We start from the raw sequence: 25,391 nt of genomic DNA, 5'->3' as shown, positions 1-25,391 counted from the left end.
AGAAAACATGTTTGCACATGCCATATTATATTTTAGGCTGCAAACTGCTCAGTAAAGAGTAAAAAGATGATACTAATACTGTATGTCTAATGTCTTTTTCTGGTTTTAAATGATTTAGATTAAATGTATCAAAAATATTTTATTATTGGCTTATTAGCACATGTTTTCCACAAAGCGTACCCCTGTCACAGAGTTAAACCTCATTGTGCCATAAAAGCTGTACTAAACTCTCCTGTTTACAGTATTTGTGTGGACAGGGTGTGGACACATCACACATCTTTGTGGAAGCATATCTCACATGAAGCTCGATGCTACAAGTAGAAGAAAATACCTTTAATGATTCTTTTATTTGTTCAGTGTATTTGTGTTGTCTACTGTCTTTGTTCTACCCATGTCTGTAAAAGTGCCTTTGGCTGAGCAGTATTGAATCTCCACACTGTTGCTGTGTATTCCATGTTTTGTCGTGCCTCACTCAAAGATGTTGCCATGTTTACCAAAGTAAAAATCAAGAGGATGCCTTTATCCATACAGTAATAGCCGCGCTGCTTAAGGCTGTAGCAGCGGACTCTTTAATGGTGTTGAGTGTGAAACTCAAGAACTTGACCCTCTCTTGTTAAAGTAAAGTGTCTCATCTGTGCTTGATCTTTGGAAAGGGGTATGTAGTCAACTGGGGTGGTTTTTTCCTTCTTTCTTCAATAAAAGCTTTGCAATAGCATTTGTCGTTGTGTTTGTTAATGAGAGGAAGTCACAAAAGCCCCAACAGCTTCTCTCATTTAATCTCTATTTATTATAAGTAATAAAGCAAAAGGATTACATGACACACATCGATGTGGGCCATCCTACTTCACCCTGGAGCTCCGTAGAATGGCCCCTTTCTTTGGTCTAACAGAAAGTTCTTATTCCCCACAGGGGTGTTGTCTCTTCCTATTGGTGGGCTGGGGGCTAACCATATATATACTCTTCCCCCCAGGAAACATCTTCATTCCTGTTTCCTGAGCTGGCTGTTTGACCCCCTGGACCTCTCTCTTAACCTACACAGACAGATTTCTGCCTCTCTAACTGAAGTCAAGAACCGATGCATCCCATTATATTTAAAGAGAGTCATTATAACTGATTGATTATTTGATTATTATACATGATATAGGAAGACATTATGTAAGGGTTAATGCCCGACGAGATGTCCATTGTCAGGTATTAATGGACGACGATGAGGTGTGAACCGGCCGCCGAAGTCCATTAATACCTGACAATGGACACCTCGAAAGGCATTAACCCGCGTATACCATGGTCACTTGCCAAATAACATATTTTTAAATCATTAGTTTATATTGTAATTAGTTTTACAATTGAAATCTAAAGTTTTTACAAACATAACTCTGTTTCCCTGGTTACGCCTGACGGTTTGACTAATACCTGGAACAATCATTCCCATCCATCAGGTTCTTATGCAATGCACATGTTGTTCACCCCTCCAGGAAATAGGAAGGACCTTAGATACACTTGCCTCCCTTAGCAATGGGACGCAAGATATTTATAGTCCGCTCAGCTACGAGCCAGAAAGCTAACGCTATGCTAACAAGATCCAAAGTCAATAACATTGTGTACAGTTGGCAATACAGATGCGAGATAACGTTATTCTCTGTGAAACAAAGTCAGTTAAGGGGGGCAGTGTAACTTACTTCTTACAGTGTGTGTGTTAATGCCATCCTGTGGTGTTCAGAGTGTAACTTCTTACAGTGTGTGTGTTAACGCCATCCTGTGGTGTTCAGAGGACGAGTTGGAAATAACATCCACATTTCCTTCTTGTTTTAATGTAGCACATTAATTTAGAACAGTAAACAGTCAGTTTCACCGAAACTCCTTTAGTAGGTGTCCTACATCACTTTTTTATGGACACCCTGCAGCCAATCAGAATCGAGTATTCACCCACCCATTCACCATGGTATAAAAATGATTGTCTTTTAAAGCAACACTAGAGAACTTTTTTTTTACTTATAATGTTTCCAAAATCGTTTCAGTGGTTCATCACCTCGTAATAGGGTGAACGGCACTTCTGCATTCGCTTTGCGGCCCTCTATCAGCTATAACCGCACTATGCAAGTTTGCCAGATCGGGTAGCGGATCTGTAGTTCCATTGAGACATAATGGGACAATTCTATTTCCAACCTGTAGGGGGACCGAAGAGGAAAAGTTCTCTAGTGTTGCTTTAACCAGGGCCTTGGTGTATCCTTATTTTGTTGAAGCTAGGCACTTAGCATGTTAACTTTTTATTTCTTCACACATCACACCTCAGTGTCCTTGTTTACTTTTAGTCTTTTGCACTCCTTTGTTGAATTATATTAGAAAATAATAATGCATGTCACTAACTTAGCTTCTTCCCCGGAGTCCTCGTGCTTCCTCGCCTCGTAGGTTTCCTTGGATTGTGGTGGCACCAGGATGGTGGTTGCAGCTGTTGTCGTAGTCCTGCTCGATGCCCTGCACTGCTACTATTATTACTAGTCTGAGATTTATTATCTTTTTTGTTACTATAATTGCCACCATCATGTCATTCCAATATACCCACTGCTCATTATGAGTCATTTTCCTCTCTCTCTCTCTCTCTCTCTCCTAAGCCGGCAGCGTCAGATGGCCGCCCACCAAGGGCCAGGTTCGTCTGAGGTTTCTGCCTGTTAAAAAGAAGTGTTTCCTCGCTGCTGTCGCATCCAATGCTTGCTCTTATGGGAGTTGTTTGGTTTCTGTAAATTATGGAGTGTGAGTTGAGGCCCTGACTATAGATGCATTTTCATTTCCAGATAACTACCTATCTGAGCGGTATCGTTTTTCTTCCCAGTCTATCAGTTATGTATCCTACATAACCTTATCCGTCCTCATATCACTAACGTCACCCATCGTGGACATGCTCTACATCCCAAAAGATTATTTGTGTCGCATTATGTTTTCTCTACAACATTGTTGATGCGGAGCATATTAGTAAAGCTGTATAGCAAAGTGCCGTCAGAAGAGTGTGACTTGATCGCTCTGAAACGTGTTTTAAACGTTTTTGTAGTGTTCCCTGAACACAAACCAGTAAGAGCCATTAAAAAGGAGTTCCACAGGTGAATGACGTAAACCTTTTGAAATAAAAGATTATGAATTATAATCCTGTTAATGATGGCGCTGCAGCCTCAGAATGGGATTAGTAGGCCTAGGATTTTTATAGGTTCAATACCATTTCACCAGTAATATTATACTGATGATTAAATATGATATTATTATTACACTATATTGGAATTTATGCATTTACTCTAGCAGCAATTTCCTCCCACACCAATTCTCTCTCTTTTGCAGCAGCCGCTATGTTGCTTTTTTAACGAAATATATGTTCAAACTCGCTGTATGTGGCATGAGTATTTCCACCGACCAGTTTGTTTGTGGTTGTTACCATGGTGAATCGTAGTATCATGGCTCCATTCATGCTGCCTTTGCGCTTAACTCTGAGTGAACCTACTCTGAGTTTATTGAACCAACTCAAATCAGCTGTTCTGGAACCAAAAACACCATAAATCAAATTGAATTGAAAATATTACTCTGAGTTAGGTCCCCCCCGACGCTGGTTAACACTATCCCTTTGCATTCTGGTCCATTGGATTGCCCACATAATGAGCTCCTTCTCTCTTGTCTTCTCCTTCGGCCCATCTGAAACGTCCCGTTGACTTCCAGAGCAGCGCACCTGCAGCTGAAAGAGATTTATTCCCAACAAATACGACCCAGGGCTCCTTCACTCTCTTCAAGAGTAATTTAAAAGCCCTTCAGTGGCAGCAAATGCCCCGTGCTTACACAGCTCCCATTCACTTCCTGTGAGTCTCTTTAGACAAATTGGAATCACCTGCTTAATACTGTAGAAATCCTACACTCACAATGGTCTTTTGAGTGTACATCTAGGACAACGGTTTAATTACACAGAGATACAGTGTGCAGTTTCTTTTCTTTTTTTTCTTGTGGCCACGATCAGCAAATGCACTCAGCTATGAAGTATGCTTACTGGGTTCAGCTTGATGGAGTTGTTAGAATAATTTAAAGACCTCCTTTTTTTTTTTCATACTGCCTTCCCAAGACCCGCTTGATTTAATCCTTTTCATTTGTCATCTTCACTTGTGTGCTGCGTATCAGCAGTGAGTCACTGAGCATTTCATTTTCCTTCCTGCAGATTGCTAAATTGAAACAGAACATCTGAAATGTAAGAGAGGCCAAAGCGATCTCAATGGACAAAACCAGATATTATTTGAAATGTCAGAAACAAAACTGCAGCAGCCAGTGGTGTAACATAGAATTTGAAATCAAACCAAAATATTTATCCGCAGCAGACCCCGATGCTTACAGTAAATACAGTCATTATATCATCAGCTCATTGCCGCTGACATCAACTGTGGACTGGAGAGCACTTATTCACCCCCTTATTTCTCTGCTGGTAAACTGAAGATTTTGGAGTGCCAGCAACGTGGAGATCTGTGTGTGTGTGTGTGTGTGTGTCTGACAGAGAGAGACAGAAAGAAAGCGAGCGAGAAGCCCTCCAGCAGTTCAGCCGAAGACTTGCGTTAAATCTGGTGTTTACAAACAAATTGATGAGTGATGGGCCCTCCAGCCAACATGATGTACCCTCCAATTTCTTCCTCTGCATAATATTCCAGCGTCAAGTCTCCAGGGGCCTGCTTCTGCATTTTTGAATGTCTTCTTCTAATACTCTGAATTATTTACCGGGATGCAAAAAATGAGCACAAGGAAGCAAAATGGGCTACTATCATGCATAATCTCGCACACTCCCATTTAAATGAAGCTGTCATATGGTCAGATTTACATAACATTACAATGTGGGCCGACATGGCAGCGCTCCGAGCTTAATGTTATTAGCTTTCAAGTGAATTCCCACTGTGCATTTGCATTAAGAGCATTGATTTTGTGCGTCCTTGAGTTGGCTAAAGGCAGTGATGTAATCACAGAGTCAGTGTTGCTCTCGGTAGAACTTAGGCAGATCACTCGGAGACACAAATCCAAGCCATCCCAATGTGCACGTTGCATGAAACCATTATGAGTGCCTTTTCTTGTTCTTCAACCAGCTGTGAGCATCCAAGGAGCGGCCAAGGTGCCCAGAGAGTTCAAGGGTGCCAGCCATCTTTATGACTTAACATTTGTGGATTATTTCCATCAAAATATTTGAACCAATGAGAACATTTCAGCACTTCATAAAGAGAAGAGAAACAAACAAAGACCTTGAACAGACTTGATATCAGTGCTGTAGATGTCACGGGTTACTCAGAAACGTAATTTTTTGCATTAAAACGTTCAATAACCTAGTTTTATTCAATACAAAAATTCAGATGATTTATTGGATAAACTAATATAGTTGTGAAATCATGTTGCTCACCGTATATCCATGCTTAGAGTGAAAGTTAATACCTTAATGGATAATTTCAATATTTATTTTTTTTGCTTAAACAAATTTATCATGCAGATAAATTTATTTGGAACTAATATGTTTTACCAATTGGTAAAAACAGAAAATACAAATGTGACCAGTTTAGTTCCGAATCTTTTTTTTCTTTTTCTTTGTTTTTATAATTATTTTTATACATTTTATGTCTTATATGTGGTATGTGAGCCCCTAACTGAAGACAATTTTCTATCTTTATCTGATAGACAATAAATCTTTTATATAAATAAGTTTTTATTTGAATTTTAAAAGTCTATTTGGGGTTTATGCTGTACAATCAAGATGTTAAATGATGAACATTACCTGCTAAACATCAAGATGTCAGTGTGAGTATATTAGCATTCTGCTCTGTCTAAATACAGCAAAGCTGCTAACATGACTGTAGCCTTGTCAGCTAATAGTGAAAACATACGTGCACTAACATGCCCCGGGGGCCTCATTACAGTTAGTGTGCTACCTTAAATTACTTTAGTAACTGTACCTTTAGTTCAGACTGAACTGTTACAAATGTGTTCCTTAAAGTCCCAGAAATGTCTTTGTACAATTATGTCAGACCAGAAGGTACATGCGGTGCCCATTATGTGCCCGTTACAGTCCATCTGTGAAAGATGTGCTCTCCAGTACAAAAATGTTCTTCCCCTTTGTTTTTTGTGAGCTGACTGTAAATTAGAAATGTTCCCAATAGCAAGTTGGGATGACATTTTTGGACAAATTTCCAGGCTTTATCTGTAGAATAATAAACTTGGAGGCGTCATGCATCTTTTAAACCTGAAAAAAACAGAGATTGTAATGATTTCTTTCAGAATTGCAGAAGATGTTTTTTTCTGGGGGCATTTCTTTGGACAGGGCTATTAGCCTGAACATGCTTCCTTTATGGTCTGTAACTTGATCATTCCTCAAAGAGAGTAAAGGCGGTGAATAAATGCTAATACAGACTAGAGGTCAGCTTGTACAAATGTGAGTATCATTTACATAAGAACCAGCTGCACATTGGACATGGTGACACACTGTAAATTATCACAGAAAGACTTGAAGCAGACTCCGCTATCTGCAGTCTGGCAGAGATTAATAAATTAATGGTAATTGATTTAATACGGGGGAGGGGGTGTGTGAACACTTGTTAACTGCCGGGGTTGGCCAGTGATAGTAAAGGCTTCGGTTCAGCGTGGTACTGTAGTATTGCTAATTACTGCAGTTCTTTTGTTTTAAGAGCAAACGAAACGTCTTTTTTTAAAAATCAATCGCGAAATGACACAAAATCAACTTTCCTCATTGGACATGTGAGGCTGCCCCGATAACATTTGTTTGAATTGCTGTGCTTTGCCAAAGAGCGGCCTTTCATAACTGAGATTCATTAGAGACGCTCCAGTATCAGTTACTAATGCTCACAGAGAGATCTGTTCCCAAATTGTTATTTCATTCACACACTCCCAAACACCGGAAAATACAATGGACAGAGTCCGTTAGTATTCCCACAGTTAGCTCTTTCAGCTGACTGACGCCTAACCCTAACCCTTTCCTCTCCTCAGGCATCCAGCCCTACTAACTGAGAAAAGGGTCCAGAGAGGCCATGTACATTTTCAGGGAATTTGGTAGAGCCAAAAGGACCTTATTAAATACAGATGTGCTATTATGTAAATAAACCTACTGTTTGCTCTCTTGAAACAGCAACAACAAGCCACTGCAAGTAAAAAAAGAGCTCTCTCATGAATCACAAATGAATAAACATTTACAATATAACCATAGACAAAACACAAATTTACACAATATATGTGCATCAGAGATGGGGACCCGAGTTTGAGACTCACAAGACGCACACACATAGCGACCTACGTAACACGTCATCTGTAACGTATGTGCTGCATGCTGCCACACGTTAGAGAGAGGACAACAAACATGTCGGCCGCACCGGCAGCTGCAGATTCATCAGAAACTTTGGCTTTAAAAACTTCATACAACAAGGCCCAAACATAAGAAGCACTGAATACAAAATAATTTACGTGCTATCAAGATAAAGAAATCTGGCTCAGCCACATCTCATTTTATCAGGCACCTGCAAACGCACCCTGATAGGTTAGCAAACATGTTTAGCTCAGCATCGGCCATTTAACATTAGCTAGCTTCTTGCTTTAGCTACGAGACTTGACTTGGACTCTAGCTCAGAGACCTGTGGGCATCTCAGATGTACAAATACCTAGTTTGAGTCATTAATTGTTACTGTGGGTATAAGTACATTTTGTCATCATTACTTTAAACTCCAACATGATAACAGAGGTGTGAACCTGGACTATTTGTTTCATTCACAATGAATATGTTTTACGTTACAGTAGGCTATAAGAGGGTAATGATGCAGTGCTGCTTTTTTGGCCTTTACCTCTCTCTACATCACAGCCATCACTCACCCTCACCCCTCCTGCCACAGTCTGACTGTCAGGCTCACACTGCGCCCATGGTTGATTTATATGCAGCACAGGGGTGGGGTTCAGATCCGGATAAATCCACGGACTTTACTGACTTAGTGTAGGTGCGTCTCTCCAGCTCCACTGAAAGGTAAAGCAGTTCTCATGATTTAAGGCATTCTTTGAGCTGTCACCCCTTGACCTAAGGGTAAGAGAGTCGCCCGTGGATTTAATGCAAAACCTTGTGTTTCCCTGTGAACTTTCATTCTCACACTAAAACAGGCCGACTGATTAAGCCAGCTGAGGATATCTGAATGCTAGAACAGTAGGCACAAAATGAATACCACTTTCTTGTTTCCTTGAAAGTTGGTGGTTTGTTGAGTGCTACCAATTATACCTGAACCTCCACAGATACCATTTTAATAGGTATAGAGCCAAGTGTTTCCATGTGAACCAGACTGCTTTTTTAAATGCTTACAAACAGAAATGTGTTGTATCATAGTGCAGACGAATAATTTAATGTGGAAAATTGTGGCACTGTGTGCCATACCTCTACAACTCCAGTCTCTCTTCATCAACACCACCTGTCATGTTGCAAACATGTTGATTACAATTGATTTTAATGTGGATGTTTAGTAACACTAAAAAAAGGATACTGTCCCAGTAATCTTTTTGAAGAATTGAACTGTCAGTGTTTGTTGTTACTACTACCACTTTTTACATTTTAACATTCCATTGTTTTTAGCTAAGCATTTCTATTGCTTTTAGCTAGCTATTTCAACTGTTTATACATTACTTTTAGCAAATTATTATTATTATTATTATTACATTACTTCTCTATCTAGTTAACTAGTTTCTTATGTACTCTCAATGGCTACACATGGTGTGTAGCTCAGGTTGATGGGAGGTGTGTACTGTGAAGTCAGCTATTAGCTGGTTGCCTACTGGTTAGTATGACTATAAACGTACTAAAAGATCAGCATAATACTATAGCATACATAATACTAGCATGGAAACCAGACAAATCTGTGAGCTCCTGTTTTATGTGCTCTGGCAGATGCGTCTGGTCCCCCTCCTTTTCAGACAGATTTCCAGCCGACCTGGTCCAGGTTGGCCAATCACAACCATTTTTCTAATATGGGGGCGTGTTTCAAACATTGACTGACATCTTGTGGAGCCTTCGTGCTTTACGCAAAATACGTCTTTGGCTTGCGCACCCTCATGCTGGGGACACTACAACGAGCATACACCTAAAGAGGAGCACTGCTGAGGCAAACAAACCAGATGGCTGCAGCTGATGTGGACCTTTCTGTTGAAGTTTTCAAATTGTGATTGAAAAAACTCTGTGCCTACTGTAGTCTATTAACATGTTCTGTTGCTCTTATTGGTTGTAGGTCTATCCAATTATGTCCAGAGGCATTTTGGTCCACGGCCATTGATAACGCCCCTTTCAAATAGCAAATGAAGAGCGGTTCCAGACTAATTTGCATTTGCAATGTCAAGCTATTTGGATGGTTATTTTCCTCCTAAACAGATTGTTGATGTATATTTTAAATAAAATCATAATTTCTATATTTTAAAATTAGTTGAGCTTCTTAATTTTTCTACTTACCTCCCCCGTGTCAACTCCATGAAGTACTCCTGGTTAGGAATCACTAGTATAGGCAGTAGATGTTGCAATATTCTACTCAATGAGACCTGAATTTATATGTCAGATTTGGTTATCAGCCTCTTCACACTACACCAATTTTGAAAATTATTTAATTTCCTTTTCTTTTTCCCTCAGAGGAGGTCATATAATTAGTTAAAGGTTTAATTTTGATTCAGGTAAAATGCCAAAGAAGTAACCCTTTCACTGACGCCCACATCTATCTATCTAGCAATCTTTCTTTCAGCTCCGGAGCTTTTAATGGCTGTGTGTCAGAAGCACAGAATTCAAATAGTGTTGGAACCTCAAGACATCACAGGGTTCAACTGTTAACCCCAGAGGATGATGCAATGTGACATCGCTTTATCACTTCAGCTTTATTTTTGCTTTTGAATTTCTCTCTTAACATATCACCCATGTGATAATCACACTTAACAAGATAATATCAGTTTCCAAAATTATCTTAAATGCCAGCTCCCAAGCCAAGGTCTCTTTTCTTTAAACTATAGAAAAACCTCTTTTTTAATCTTTGTAGTATAAACTTCTGCAGCCACTGTGTTTGTTTCATTTGAATGGGTTTAAAAGTATAATATATACAAAGACTGCGCAAGAAGATGGCATTAGGGTGTATTAGCATATCTTGCTTGGACACACTCCTTTCACCACACAGCATTCAACAAAGGAGTCAGCGAGACAGATTAAGAATTAACAAGTGTATTTCACTGTTTTACTGGATCCATCTGTTGTTTCCAGTTCGGCTTTATAATGTGAGCTTTTACAAAAGTAAATGTTTAAATCAATGAATGATTGAACAACTTTGATGAGTGCGTAGTCAGTAATTGAAATACCAGAGACACATCTGTATGTTTAAAATCAGTTGGGTGAAGGGTAGAGAGAAATGAGCTATACCCATGCGGCCTCAATAACTTACATTGCTAGAAAAAAAGAAGTTAAGAATACTTGTTTGTTTTTAAATCCCAGGACTGAGAATCATTTGATCACACATAAGAAGTCCAGCCACAAATGCTATTAAAACTTAAAGCCTGGATTCTTTGGACCTAGAACAAAGGCAGTGGAAACATCAGTGATAAATTATTCAAATCAAACTTGTCACCCTCCCTCCCCCAACACTGTTTTGCCCAGACACTCCAAACTAATTCAACTCCGCCTCTTTGGATTGAATTACTGGAGAAGATACTTCAGATGCCTTAATGTATCCACCTCTTATCTGTCCCATGCTATTCTCTATGCCTTCTTTCTATGGTTTTATTGAACTTGTGTTAACAGCCTGACGCAATGTGTTGCATCGTCTGGTGACGAGCTATATGTCTTTACATTTTTGCTTGGCCGGATGCACATCTGAAACCAACACAGTTCCAGTTTCCACTTATTTTTAGTTATTATAATTAGGTTTTAGCCATGCTAGTGTAGCTCCATGGATAGCAATGTCGGTCAGTCGGTTCACCACTTTGGTCCAGACTGAAATAACTCAACAAATAGTAGATGGGTATACTAGAAAGACCTAGTTTGTACGATGTGTTGGCTGACCTCATTAGAAGGTAAACGTTTTATGGCTGTTCCAAATGGCCACATTGGAGGCGAGATGATAAGCCGACATTCACAGTCATATGCATGGCTTACATAGCAAAAACACAATTAAGGCTAACATAGCCTGGAAGTACATTTTCAGGATAATTGCCTGACGTCTCTCACCTTCCGCTCTCTGTGTGTTGCCATTCTCAATCTCCGTTCGCTTCGTGAAACAACAACAAACTTCAAGCTGGCAAGATACACGCTGAAAATGGCAAGTTTTGAAGAAAATCTTGACCGTACAATAAGGCCTTGTCGCCTGTAAAGATTTACAAAGAATATGTTTACGGCATTTTTTCTCTAACTGGGACATTTTGGGACGGATTGGTGGGATTGCTGTCGACGAAGTACACACAGCGATACACTGGTAAGAGCTAATGAGGTTTAACCATGTATCAGCTAATTTAAATAGCTCACGTTACTGTATTTTGTGAACAGTTCACATCATTTAATATTGTATGTGGCGTTTTCTTTTGCAGGGTGCAAATGTTCCACCAGAACAAGTTCCTTCCCGAGAGTATTTAGCAGAGCCACCATCACTGCATCCAGAGCTTAGCTCTGCCCAAGACCGTTGGTTTAAAGAAATGCAAACAATCCATCTCCTACCCTAGAATAGGATATAGTTTTTTTTCTCCTATCCTAGAATGTGGTGTAGACCTTACTCCACAGCGCTGTGGAGATAGGTCTGGCAACATGATCATTTGCTTCTCCTTCTACATACATCTGTAGTGTTACTGTACATTGATGATTCAGCTCTGCATGACAGTTACAGTAAACAGTGTTAAGCCGTCCCATTAACCTGCTCTAGGCATCGTCCTGCATCGCCTCTCAGGCTGAGGTCTCTCCTTCCTCCTCTCTTTATCAAACGCTCCTGAGTGAGCCATTCAGACTAACAGTGTTTTTGTTCAGAATCAACCAGCTGTGATTAAGAGGATTTGGGGGGGATTTTGTGGATTACCACTCCAACACTTGTGTATAAACAGCTGAATGTCACAGGTTATGTGTACTATCATGACCGAGTCCATTCACTTCACAGAGTGGATTAAGTGAAAAACTGTCAACACAATGCTACTGCCACGGAAAACAGCTCCTAGTTCCAATTTTACACATTTTCCTTTTTTGTTGATTGTTTTTTTCTGTGCTAGAGCTGCAGAAAAATGTGCAATAAATTAGCAGTAACAACCAAGAAACGGACTTAATCAATGACAGACACAGCATCTTTCTGAACAAACACATATCAAACAAAGTAATCAAGCAAAGAGGCTTTTATCTTGTTATTTAAAAAAATATATATGAATAGTGTCTTTGTTTCTTTGAGATTTTTATGGTATGGGACTTTTCTTTCTTTTCTTGTTCCTCAGTGTTTTATGTTGTAATCAACATTATTGATTATGTCTCCAAGGCCGTGTGTAATAGCTGTGAATGCATCACAGCTCAGCGAACGGCCAGTTGGACTCTTGGATCTTTGATAGGCAAATTCATTGTTCTCTCAGAAACTGATAACATCATGTTGTGGTTGCGCTAACCAAGTGGCATTGTCAGTTGTAAATGAACTTGCTCGCATTTGAAAGCCTGATTATGTAGTCCATGAATTGTTTATTACAAAAATGTATGCAATCCATATTTAATAAATGCATTACTGTGACTGCATGGATTGATAAAGGAATTCATGTATGACACATTATAAACTCATGTGACTACGAGGTAATAAGATGACTTGATACTTAGTTCAGTGCTTAGCAAAATTGCGTGCAACATAATGAACACCTTAATTAATACCTTAATTATTGATTCTTAAAAAGTAATATGTTCATTATTATTTTATAGTAAATTATTTGTAATCATGAAGTAATTGTGATAATAGTAATTGTAATAATTGTTGACTTACAATTAAGGTCTCCACTTATTCCCTGTTCTAGCTACTATTATATTGTATTTATGTTGAGTTTTTTGGCCAATCACAACATTTTTAGAGATAATTTGAACGCTTAATTAATATCTTAATGTTCTTGCTGTCCCTTTCACAACACTTTGGAACTATGTTAGAAATGTTCTCTGGCCCAGCTTAAACATACTACTTTATGGCTACTTTTCTCAGCTGGGTTGGCATTGCAGAAACCTTTTTTTTTTTTTTTTTTTTTGTGATAATTTAGTGAAAGCTCATTAGAGCCTCCCTTTCCTCCTCTCTTTGGCATCCAGGACTCAGGGGGGTGTGGGCCAGGGAGGACAGCTAGCTGTGGGTCCCTGATGCGGGCCAATCCTACAGCCTGGCCTCCCTCCTGATACTCTGCTGGAGTACCAGGGGCATTAACCAAAAACTAAACCAAATGATTTAACATGTAAATGCTGTTGTAGTGTACTAAATATTTTTTTATTTTTAATATCTAAAATTCACATCTCATTCATCATCAATCCATGGAGAAAAGTTTATTCCCTTCTTCTCGCACGAACACATCGCTTCCACCAGGCAAGCCTGTGGCGCTGGCTCTCACATCACCATGTGACACTGAGACAGATAAATACCCTGATTTGAATACACTCTTGTACGGTATGTGACCAGATCTTCACACTGTGTATCTCATCACATGAGTAATTCATGTTTGAAGCACATGTGCACACAGTTAAAGCTAAAGGGCCCACACACAAGACTGGTGGTTGTTGATGGAAACTCTGCGGCTGTTTTTAAATCGGATGCTGTTTTCTGTATGTGGTCTGCAGAATTCCTACCAGAATTTAGAGAACTTGAATCAAGCTTTTAGCATCAGTAACTGAAAGACAATGCACGAGTGTCAACACTTGGTGTATTAGAACCAGAGTGTGAAGTGTTGTTTACACCATGAGTCATGGAAACAGTGATTCAAGCATCTGTTGGTAGTCCCAGCAGCAGCATTAACTTAAAAGCCTTCATGACCAATGACCAATGTCTATGATGTTGCTACTTTAAATCGCTGAATCATGGTATAAAAACATCATATGCTATTTTCATTTTCTTACCTTGTCCTCTGCTAAAGGTCAGCATTAATGCCTTCCTTAGGCTCTTTCTGCAACAGTCTCCTAGCAACCTGTCGTTCTTGACTGTCCTTATTCAAGGTAATTACAGTGAAGATGATGTCGCCAGCTGATGGGTCTCCAACTGTTGTTTGAATAAAAGACATCTCTCACATATTACTAAAGCTACAGTGCCAAGAAAAAGAAAGTGGGCCCTTTGGAATCACCTATATGTATTCTAACATGTGTATTCCTTTAAAGCTGCACAAATTATTTTTTTATATTAGCAATGGATCAAATAACTGCATATAAACTATTGCAGGTAAAAACCCAGAGAGAACTACCACCCAAATCTGCAGTTCCCCTTAACTCCACAGAGCGTTTTAGCATCTTTTAGCTCTTTGTTTTGGTTTTACTGGTTCTGTTCTGTCTCACCGCTCTATTGGCCTTATTCCCCGCTGCTGCAAGTTGCTGTTTTAATGAAAAAGCTCTGATAAAACAAACTGTATGATACCTGACCAGCACCAAATCGCAAGCAGACAAAGGTAGCGACTAGTTACAGTAGACGGTGCCATGTCATTTCTCTGACGCTCCATTATTCCGACCTCAATAACCTGAAAAATTCCCTTTGGTCCTGCAGCCCACATAGTCCGACGTCCACCAGCGATATTACAAATCCCACTATGGCCATGCCAAGACCCGTCCTTCAATAGCATTTATGGACCAGGCGTCCATGCTTACGCAAGGTAACGTAACCCCATTTGTTCAGGTCCTATCCCCTGACCAATCGGCTATACTAACCTTAACCACTCGAGGTCAAATGCCTAACCCTAAACAATCGAGCTGCTTCGTAGGGCGGGTCTTGGCGTGGCTATAGTGGGATTCGTAGTAATTTTTCGGGTTATTGAGAGGTCAGAACAAGGGAGCGTCGGAGAAATGGGCAGTCCCCCAGTAGACTGGGGCGCGCTAGCTGGCTAACTTAGCATTAGATTATTCAACTACCACTACACTAATGTGGCAAATTTAATCGTGGGGTAGCCCAGTGCTGTTCAATGTGGTCAAAACAATCATATTAAAAATGTGCATTTTGAACACCTTAGAAAGTATGGTAACCTTAGAATGTTAGCATACAGTTTAGCCAAACATTAGCATGAGCACTTGTCAATGTAACACATTGTAGTAAGCTGGATCAATATTGAAATATCATATCAATATGTTCATCTCTAGTGTATTACTGTGTTGCAAAATGGCATGTAATTAATGAAAACTGATGTAAAAATTATGTATTACTGTTACTATTGGAGTATAATTTTTTGACATTGTATGATTTACAATGACTCTCGAACGTATCATCTGCTGTTTACCGTGTTTTGACCATATGGTTTTGACGGAAGTTCAAGATTTCTCGGGATTTGAACATTGTCGGAAACATTTGGGATAATTTAAGGCTCTATAGCATCATTTCTTCAGATCTGTGTAGATGCCCTCCCCTCCCCCACCTCTTCTTAAATTTTAATAAGGCCTTTTGAGGATAACCATGCTTTTCGTGTTTTTAGCATTAGCTTCCTCATCCTTCACTGGCCATGCGTGTTTCGCATGCTCTCCATCCCGCTGGTAAATGATTCTGAACTACATGATCAAAGTCATTTTGAGTTTGTGGTTCACTTTTGCATAGTAGCAACAGCGCACTCTTGTGCAATCAACATTCTCACAGTATCCACGCACACTGCCAGCAGAAACCTAATTTGTGGATTAACCTCGGATTTACATCTTGGAATGTGACACCTTCCGAGGGAAAGTGTGAGCAATGCCGGCTCCTATTTGAAGAAATCATTAACAATTAAGAACAGGGGTAAGGGATGACTCAAAATGGATGCAGAGCAGCACAGAAGCAGCAACGCCAACTGAAATAGTAATGTGTTTTCCTGTGTAGCTGTCAGCTCTCTTATCTCATATGCTTTGAGTGGCAAAGACTTGACGTGGGATTCCAACAATGCGATAATGTTCTGTTCCTGCTCACGGAAACAGATAATGGGAAAAGTCCATCCCAACATGGATTCCACGTTATTCCCGTGTTATTTCACACTGCATCTACCTTTTTTTTAAACACTTTCCCATTGTATCCACAGAACAAGACCTTGTCTATCTGATAACAAGAAGTACTCGCTGTAAATTGAGTGGCTCGGCTGTGTAAATGGAGGGTACTCCCTTTTGTCTTGCATATAGTAATTGTATGAGTCAATGTACTTAAGGAGAAAGAAGAAAGGAAACATCAGGATGAGCAGTGTGCAAGCCAACTGACATATCTTTTAAATTGTTTGAAATATACAGTAGCAGCTCAAAATCATCAGGTGAAAAGGTTAGGGGGTCATAAATCAGACATAGGCTACGTTTTAAATTGAGTCTGTTCTCCGAAGCAGTGCTCAGTGCTCACCTCGCTCTCCCAGTCTGCTCATGTTTTATACATGTCACCCTTCACACTGTGTCTTCATCCAGCATGTTTCCCAGGCATACGTTGAAAAACGGGAGGGATCTGTGTTTTGTTTCTGTCAAATGTTTTTCTCCAAGGCAGAGATTGGGCAGCCTGACGATTTAGGATATGAGGGAGAGAGACGTCAGGTCCTTGAGCACAGTTAGTAATGGTCCAGCTGCGGTGCTGTAGAGTCTTCCTGCAGAATTAGACCTCCTAACCCTTTATCAAACATTAGGTTTTCAGGTAGGTTCTTTCTACGAAGTTAGCAGTAGAAATCGCTCTTGGCATGTGGCCTGTTTATGGTGAAGTTTTTAATTATTATAATTATTTGGTTTAGTGTTTATTTTAGTTAATTTGAAACCATTTTTGTTAAGAGTCGATAGCCACGCTAGCGGCTCTGTGAGGTTGTACTGAGGTAAAGTGGTTCTTTGAGCTAAATGTCAACATGCTAAAGGCTTGATTATTCTCCCAAACTGCTGGTATACAGACAGCTGCAGACACCACGGACACATAGAAGTTTGTTTACACCATCCACTTCGATGACAAGTTCCACACATGCGCAGCAGATTGCTACACGGAGTGGCTGCGTGGACATTTCTGGATAAAGGCTGATTTATGGTTGTGTAGCTTACATAAGTGGCCTATGCCGTTGTGAGGCTGGTGTGTCTGCGTCATTCTAGTATATCTCTTTAAGAGAATAGCAGAGCCGATGTGTGTGTGTATGCGTGGGGAGTGTGTGCTAGAGCGAGTGAGAGGGTGACAGGGATTAGCTTTGGAGCGAGTTCCGACTCTGGTGGCAATAGAGAAACAAAGTGTCTCCCCTGTGCTGTCTGACCACGGTCAGAAAGCTGTAGCAGGAAAAGGGAACCCTCTCCTTGATTTTTTATGTTCACAGAGGGAAATGCGAGGCTACCAAGCCCAGCCAAGCTGACCAATCACAGTTGTTGCAGTCTGCATTGCAGAAATGATAGTTAACATTAGTAATTAAACTTAAACAGCTAATGGAAGTCCAAACTGCCTGCGAGCTTCTCCTGTACTATACAGTAATTCCTCTACTATGCGACAGTAAGTCTCGTGGTTATGACCCAATCGTTAGCCTATTTTTATAAAAACGTCTGCTACGGAGCCATAACGTGAGCTACAAGGTAATGGAGCCTTTTATACATTGTTGTGTTTCTTTAGAAATAAACAACGGACAAATAGAGTCTTTAAACGCTTCAGATGTAAAGTTATTCGCTGTCAAAGTGACGTCAAAATGAATGGCAGTCAATGGAATGGGGGTGAGTGCTTATTAGCATCAAAATGGCGCCATAGGAGGTTCGGGTTGTGAGGAGAAGCTTACCCCCTTGATCGCAGTATGCATACACCCTCTGATGACGACATTTATGTCACACGAACCCTCACACAGTCGTGGATTCGGACAGTATAGTTTCGGCTTAAGGGTCTGCTTGTGCTGAACTGAACTAGTTCATAAGAAGTGTTGTCCGACCACATCTGAAATCAAAGAGAGTCATAGCCGTCACAACAGACGTGATATTGTTTAAATATGGAGATGAAGACGCACATTTTCAGACTTTTGCACTCAGTTGTACATATGGAAAGTGCTGATGACAAAGTATACTGGCAGTTGAAACAGACTGGGATAACCATCCATAGACAATATTTGTACCTACAGAAAAAGTTTAGGAACCACTGGAATACACAATAGCAAAATAACAGTTGTGGACAGTGAAACTTCCCTCTGCCCATTCAAAAGTATACAGGAAATACTTGTGTTTGAATACATGTCAGCAACAATTTGTCGAATAGGCTACCACAAGACGAGGATCTATTGCCCAACCAAGCTGTTTCACCACCACACAGATGCAATACACAAATTGCACTGCATACTGACTTTTTGATACCATGCTGGTGGCATGGCTCTATGCCAATGGCTGTCTGTCACTTTTGTGTTGTAAGTGTCCAAAGGAGCAAAGAAATAAAAAATAAAATAAAAAAAAACATTAAAAGGTTAAGCACAACTGGATGTCAGTGAATGCTACTGCAATTTCACTTTCAGTAGAGAATGAACAATATTTACAGTTTCCGTTATGGAAATGGAAGACATTGTTACCCATTCCGAATGCTATTTAGGTTTTTAAGTCATGATTTGCATCTACAACACTGTTCACAGTGGAATGCTTACATACTGTAGGCAACCTCAAAATTATATATCACCATTTGGCTGTTGTTTTTGGCCGAGTGTGCATGCGCTTCCAAAACCCTCAGCCCCTAGGCCGAGATCCCAGAGGAGATAAAGGATGAAGAATAGATGGCATTCTGAGCTCTCAAGCCTCACGCACATGTTTTTATTTTTACCTCCAGACTTCTTGGGAGCCATCTGTTTAAACATTTAAAGAATATCTTACTCTCGCCAGCCAGAGAGAGTAGAACAGCTTGACCAGCAAACATTATGAATGTGCTGTCGAGTAAATGTAGCTCCCAAGATAGAAGGGCAAATAGATTTGTTTGCGATGAAACCAGGAAATAAGAGTCAACTGCTACTAGGAATACATCTGATACTAGGGAAGAACACGAAGGACGTGAGGATATTGCTCAAGCGTGTGTCTGCAAATGTGTTTTAAATCGTCTGCATCCGACCAGCTGGGTTAACTTTTGAAGAAGAATTGATCAACTTCCCGCTGTTTTCACTGCAAAAGCCTCCACTGCACATATTTGTGGGCCGCTCAGGGAACAGCTTGTTCTTGGCATTGTGTCTCACGACCAGACAGAACATTTAAACATTGTAGGAAAAATCCAGAAAAACAGAGAGACAGTGGACTGGACCGATCACACCAAATAACTAAATCTTTCAGTTCATATTCTCCTAATTTCCCACTCTGAATTACAGAGCACTTAATCACGGTTTAATGCATTCTGTATAATAGCTCAGAGATGTAAGGTAAAGAAGAATAAAAGCTTCAAAGTCATATTATCTGTTATTCATTACATTACATTACATTACATGTCATTTAGCTGACGCTTTTTATCCAAAGTGACTTACAATTGCTATATATGTCTGAGGTCACACGCCACTGGAGCAACTAGGGGTTAAGTATCTTGCTCAGGGACACATTGGTTGATGTATTCAAATATGAGCGAACATCATTGAGGATGATTTTCTGAAGAATTTTATCAGGTTTAAGCTTCTGGTCTTAAAGACACTTTTTTTTTTTTTTTTTTTGCTTTCCCGTATCTCAGTTCATAATTGGCTTTCTAAAGCAGATGGCAGTTTTTACAAAAAGCCAAATTGTGACACTGAGTGCCTCCCCTAAGACTTCTCCGCCATTTTCCGAGAAAGCCTCGGAATAGATCATGGCAAGCCATTACTGTTCTTCACTTTCCCCTGTTTATTTCTGTTTACAGCAGTTAATACAATTATTCCCAGTCGTGACCTATTTAAGCGGTGCATGCTACGAGCCATTAGCATTCAGTGAGTCTACAAAGTTACCACGTTGATGGATTTGTGAAAGGAGGTTGTGTTTTTTAGTGCGCGCGTAGGTGGAGGTTCAGAGGCCTCCTGTTTGTCTTCATTTAACTGATTTTCTGTTGCCATAGGAGCAGGTGTCTTTTTTTCTCCCATGAAAGTGCAGCACTTCAGAAAGCAGTGTCTGGATTCAGATCTACAAGAAGGTGTCAGGGGAGTTGTCCAGGATTTTACACTTATCGTCGCTTCCATTAGACGACTTGCAGCTCACTTTGGAGAAAATGTTTAGTTCAGAATGTCTTTATTATTGCAGATCCATTCATGAGTACATGGTAATGTGGATTTAGCAGGTATTTAAAACCAGCATATGTGCAGCATGTGCTGTATGAAGAGAAGACAAATCTTTTGTGGTTATAATAAAGTGCAAATGTGGGATCTGTTAGCCTTTGTTTTGTCATCCTCGTTCCCTGATTTCTTTTGGAAGATTTTGTAAGCTGTACTTTGTTGCTTTTCATTTATTAGTCCACCTGAGAATAGTTCAAAGACTTCCTCAGTAAATCAACCAGAAAAGAGAAAAGTCAGCATTTTTGCTAGATACATGCCATTCAGTGCCCTTTGCTGCTTTGGACCTTTCCTCAGCCACAAAGCTTGTCAACCAAACGGCTCACACATTATCCCTATTGGTCCCTGTAGGTCAGTGGTTCCCAATACGTGTTCATTTCAGTTTAATTTAAAGGTGCAATATGTAATACTGACAGCTAGTGTTTAAAATAGTTACTGCAGTACAAATTCGAGAGTCGTCTCCCCCGCCCCCTCCTCGCCAGACTCAAAGTTCACGGAGGTTGCCAGGCTGAGACTACAGCATCCACAACAATGTTGCTAGATACTTGTCTCACATAGCCAGACATTACTCCACAGCACAGCGGCGTAGCTAACGTTAGATGCTGGCTATATTGACAGTCATAAAAACTCACACAGAGCTCTGTACCCAACTGACAGACAAATGTTTTAGGCTTAGAATTACAGTAGGAACCACTAAAAACACAACAACCTCGCTGAACAGGCTACACGTTGTAATCAGCCGTGACCCTGGGCTGGGTATCGTTCAAAAAAATTCGATACCGTTACCAATACCGTGACTTAGATACCGGTTCCTAAACAATACTAATTTCGATACCAATTTTATTAAACAAAAAGAAATGACAACATTACACATTATTGCACAAATCTTTTTATTTATTTTTCAGCTCCCACTACCCGAGCCCCGTCTTTTTTGTGCCTGTCTCTATGACGTGTAACATTAGAAAGCCAATCAGCAGCATTATTAGATCTTGGTAGAAGCATGCTCCATGCCTATTGGCTCACTGATGCTGATGAGATTTACTCTTTAGGTATTGAAATTGGGGATTAAATGACGAGGCATTTTTCGATACTTGATACTTTAGAGGCAATTGGGTCGGTGCCTGAAAAGTATTGAATTTGCTACCTAGCCCTAGGTGTAGGTTAGATTATTTCTATGTTGAGGTGCCTGTTTATGAAGCTGAAGGTGCACATAGTAACACAAATATACAATAGATGCAAACCAACAGGAATCCTCGCTTTTTTCTGTGTGTTTATGTTTTGTGGGTAGGGCCCCATATTCATTTTTGAAATGGGCCCCTCTGATGCATAAGGCCGCCACTGCCCCCTGGTAACTACAGAAGTATCCCCTGAGGTACAAGTACCCGTTGTTAAGAATTACTGCCCTGAGTTCACCTGACCAGCTCACTAATATGCTGATAAATCTGACAATAAAAATGTCTTATCACAGCAATCCGCAGCCCGAGGCTAGCTGCTTTTAATAAAGGGTACTTTCCAAGGCAGTCAGGTCCACGTTCAGACAGATCATTGACAGTGGAGAGAGACCACAGTGATGTACGGCCTTCATAGCAAACTGACTGAAACCAAAGATGGCCTTGCTGAGCCTTTAAATAACAGAAAAGCATGTTGTGGGTGATGTCATCGTCACCTTAAGCTTACAATGAAAACATGATGACTGGATGTTTCTATTAAAGGTCTTGTGTGATCTGATCTATCCCTTTTAACAATGCCAGTGAGTCCTATTCTAAAGTGGGTCAATGGAGCTATTTTTAGTAGCCATTGCACACCCTTTTTTACAAACAAGCAAAGGCACAAATTCAGGATTTAAAACGTCACCCAGCTGCATTGAACAAATATTCGGGAGAAATGAAGGTGTTCGACTTGCTGGTAAATGGGGTGAACTATTTATCTGGTTTCAAAGTTTGCCTCCCTGTGGAGATGAGAAACTGTGTGAGGGCATGAAATGATTGATGGGGAGGGGGCTTTGCCTCTTGGATTGGCTTTGATAAACTGGGGACTTGTAAGATTTGTAGGGCTCTCTGTTCTAAAGTGGGCTTTTGTTTCATCATCTCCAAGTCCCGATGCCTTGCGTGGTCTATACCTTGTTGTAATTCCTCCTCATTTTCTGGGTTTCTCTCTCATATTGCCTTTCATTCCCAGAGAAAGCACTTGAAAAGAAGGTGTTTGCTGCCTTCTCCTCCTCTAGAAGTGACACTGTGGGCGATGATGTGATGGAGGCGTACCAGAGACAACATCCTCACATGCACCTTACTGGATTAATGTTCCACAATTGCACACAAAAGTTTGTCAACTAAACAGAGCATAAAGTGGCATATGTTGAAACTAGAATCTAAGCTGTGCAGAAAACCCATTTATTCAGCAGGAAATGAAGAGAATGAACAAACAGGCCGTTTCAGGATTATACACTGTTAATGATGACGGGGAAGCAGTGAATTGCTGCTCGTCCTGCAATCAAGCCCAATAAATCACATGAGGCTGTGCACTGCCCCAATCAACGGGCAAGAGAATGTCAGTGGAGCAGAAAGTGATTTTGCGGCAGAGCAGAAAATGCACTGTATTCCTACAGGCATTGCATGACAAATCTGTGAACTTAAAAAGTAGAGGTGGAGCATTGTTTGTAGGAATTCCTAAATGGCTGTTGCTTGCTTGTCTCAGTTAAACCAGAGACAAAGGAAACATAAGCAAATGATGGCTCATTTTGGCCTTCAAACTGTAAGTTTTACTTTACAAATGAAGGTGAAATGTTGCTGATGCTTAAATAAAGAGTTGGCACCCAGAGGACTTCACATACATGCTGGTGACACCTTAGCACCAGGGGAAACGTGTAAAGCTATTTGTTACCAGGGTTCAACAATAAAGGTTGCTTGATGGCCTGGGGCAAGTAAAACGCCATGTATTAACTCATCTATGACTCTGTCCATGACATGTTTATACATTGTAAACAAAGATAAGAAAGAAAGAAATATATCAATTTACTTGAGTCTTTGGCGTTATTCGATAACCACTAATAAAAACAATTTATACAGGGGCCAGTAAAAATGGACTTTCAGGAAAGTACGTTTTTTTTCTCTGAAAAACACCATTAATATTGAACCCTGGTTACCAAAAGGAAAATGACTTGTTCTAGCAGCAGAGCAGCAGTGGCTTTATGAGCAAACCCTCCGCAGTCTAATACCTTCATCCTTCCAGTCATAGTGGCACAGAGATCGTATGTTTCCAGGAAAACCCCACGAATATTTCTCACCTCTAGTGAAACTCCCATGATCTCGTATCCAGTAAACCTCATTTTGGTGTGTAGAAGTTTCACATTTCTGATTTAAAATTAGTAGTATGAGAAAAAAAACATGTTGATGCTTGTTTTGTAGAAATGAAAGTCCAAACACAAGTTTCCTACAGAGTTTATTGAGGTTATGTAATATCAAATGAGCATGGAGACTGATGAAGCCCAAAATAGACTGCCTTGCTCAAAGGCGGCAGTTAAGAATAAATGTGTTACTTGCCAGCCTTAATTAATCAGCTCTGATTTGGCTTTCATCCTCCTCCTGTTAGTAGCACATATCAAAGCAATCGTTTTCTGGCTACTTTTCAGTGCCAGTCTCATGGCTGAGCTCAAGGCTAAAGTGCTACTCAGATGAGTCAGAAACATCACAATTTATGATGAATTATATGATATCTAATCGGTGCTTCCTGTTGCGTGGACAGGCCAAGTGGGAGCAGTCAGTGTGTCCAGGGTGACACAGTTTGGATTGGTAATGACATCTGCCAGGAGGGCTTGTCTGCTTTACATTCAGAGGTGATGTAAGAAAGATGAGACAGAATCAGGATGGCAAGAGAGGGAAGAAAGACAAGCAAAGCCAAATTGACATCACATGAACGCATTTATTTACAAGTGCACAGTAAGCTGGAATGATAGGATCTATATTAATCATATCATATTCCCTGTCAGGTTGCTGGCTAATAAGCAAAGGTTGGCTGGTGACATGTTAAACATGGTGTAATCACACATGTAGAACATGAGTTCGCTCCTTCTGGTCCCACTCTCCATGATCTGCCAGTGTTGTATCATCACTGGAACAACACTGCCACTTAGTGGCTGGATCATCTCTCCCTCTGGGCAGTACATTGCAATGTTGGCTTGAGCACAGTCATACAGCTCTTAGCCTCCTGTGATATTTGCACCATAACTGAACTCATGAGGATCACTTAAGGTTTAGCCTCATGGGGGAAAACACTTTGCAAGCTTCAATGTGGTGCATGGTGAAGTAATTTGCAGCGAAAGTCATGTTTGAACTGTTGTTATGATTTATTGCCATGCTATCTATTTTTTACCCAAGTGGTATTTACACAATCTTTTACCAGTGATGTCTAAGCCTTCTTTCCAACTTTTCATACTTAACTGTTGCTAGGTTTCAGCCTCTGGAACTATGCAGACATTTTAATATTCTTAGGTATCTCTGTCTCTGATTCAACCTCTGTTTGAACAATACTTTATGTCAATTTACACTGATATTTTACTGTCTTTGTATGTGCAATAAACATGCACTGTTTGTAGTTGACACTGCCACACACTAGTGCCAGCCAATCTGCCAGGGGGCCCTAACTGACCGCTCTTTGTGCATCATGTTCCTATGCTGGGGTACTACATTCGCTGTATGGTAATTTGATCAAATGAATTTAGGAATATTGAATTTGTAAGCAAAATACGAAAAACAATGAGGCTCCTGAAACTATAGATTTTGACAGTTACCTTCTTAAAGACCAGGGCCACGAGATCAGGTATAAGGAAGGACTTAAAACATATCAGATGATATTGTGACTTTGGGGTGATTTTTCAAAAATAAAAATTCAATTAATCAAATAACCACAAGCCACACACTGACTGTCTCAGAAGATTGTGGGACAATCAACTGATTATGATAGATTAAGCTCCACTTAAGGAAGGAATTGTTTGACATAACAAAACCAGTTTTGCTTACTGG

General features: G+C 40.2%; 1 long non-coding RNA gene across 1 annotated transcript; it reads left to right on the top strand.

The window, feature by feature from the left end:
* Nucleotides 1-1,744: 1,744 nt before the first annotated feature.
* LOC116058985 lies at nucleotides 1,745-6,293 on the top strand. The gene is made up of 3 exons (XR_004107171.2): nucleotides 1,745-1,956; nucleotides 5,294-5,297; nucleotides 6,282-6,293. It is a non-coding gene; the product is annotated as an uncharacterized LOC116058985 (long non-coding RNA).
* Nucleotides 6,294-25,391: the final 19,098 nt, after the last annotated feature.

The sequence above is a fragment of the Sander lucioperca genome, chromosome 11 (assembly GCF_008315115.2).
Source record: "Sander lucioperca isolate FBNREF2018 chromosome 11, SLUC_FBN_1.2, whole genome shotgun sequence".
NCBI classification, from domain to species: domain Eukaryota; kingdom Metazoa; phylum Chordata; class Actinopteri; order Perciformes; family Percidae; genus Sander; species Sander lucioperca.
The sequence above is the reverse complement of the archived record's forward strand: the minus strand, read 5'-3'. Positions and strand labels throughout refer to the sequence as shown.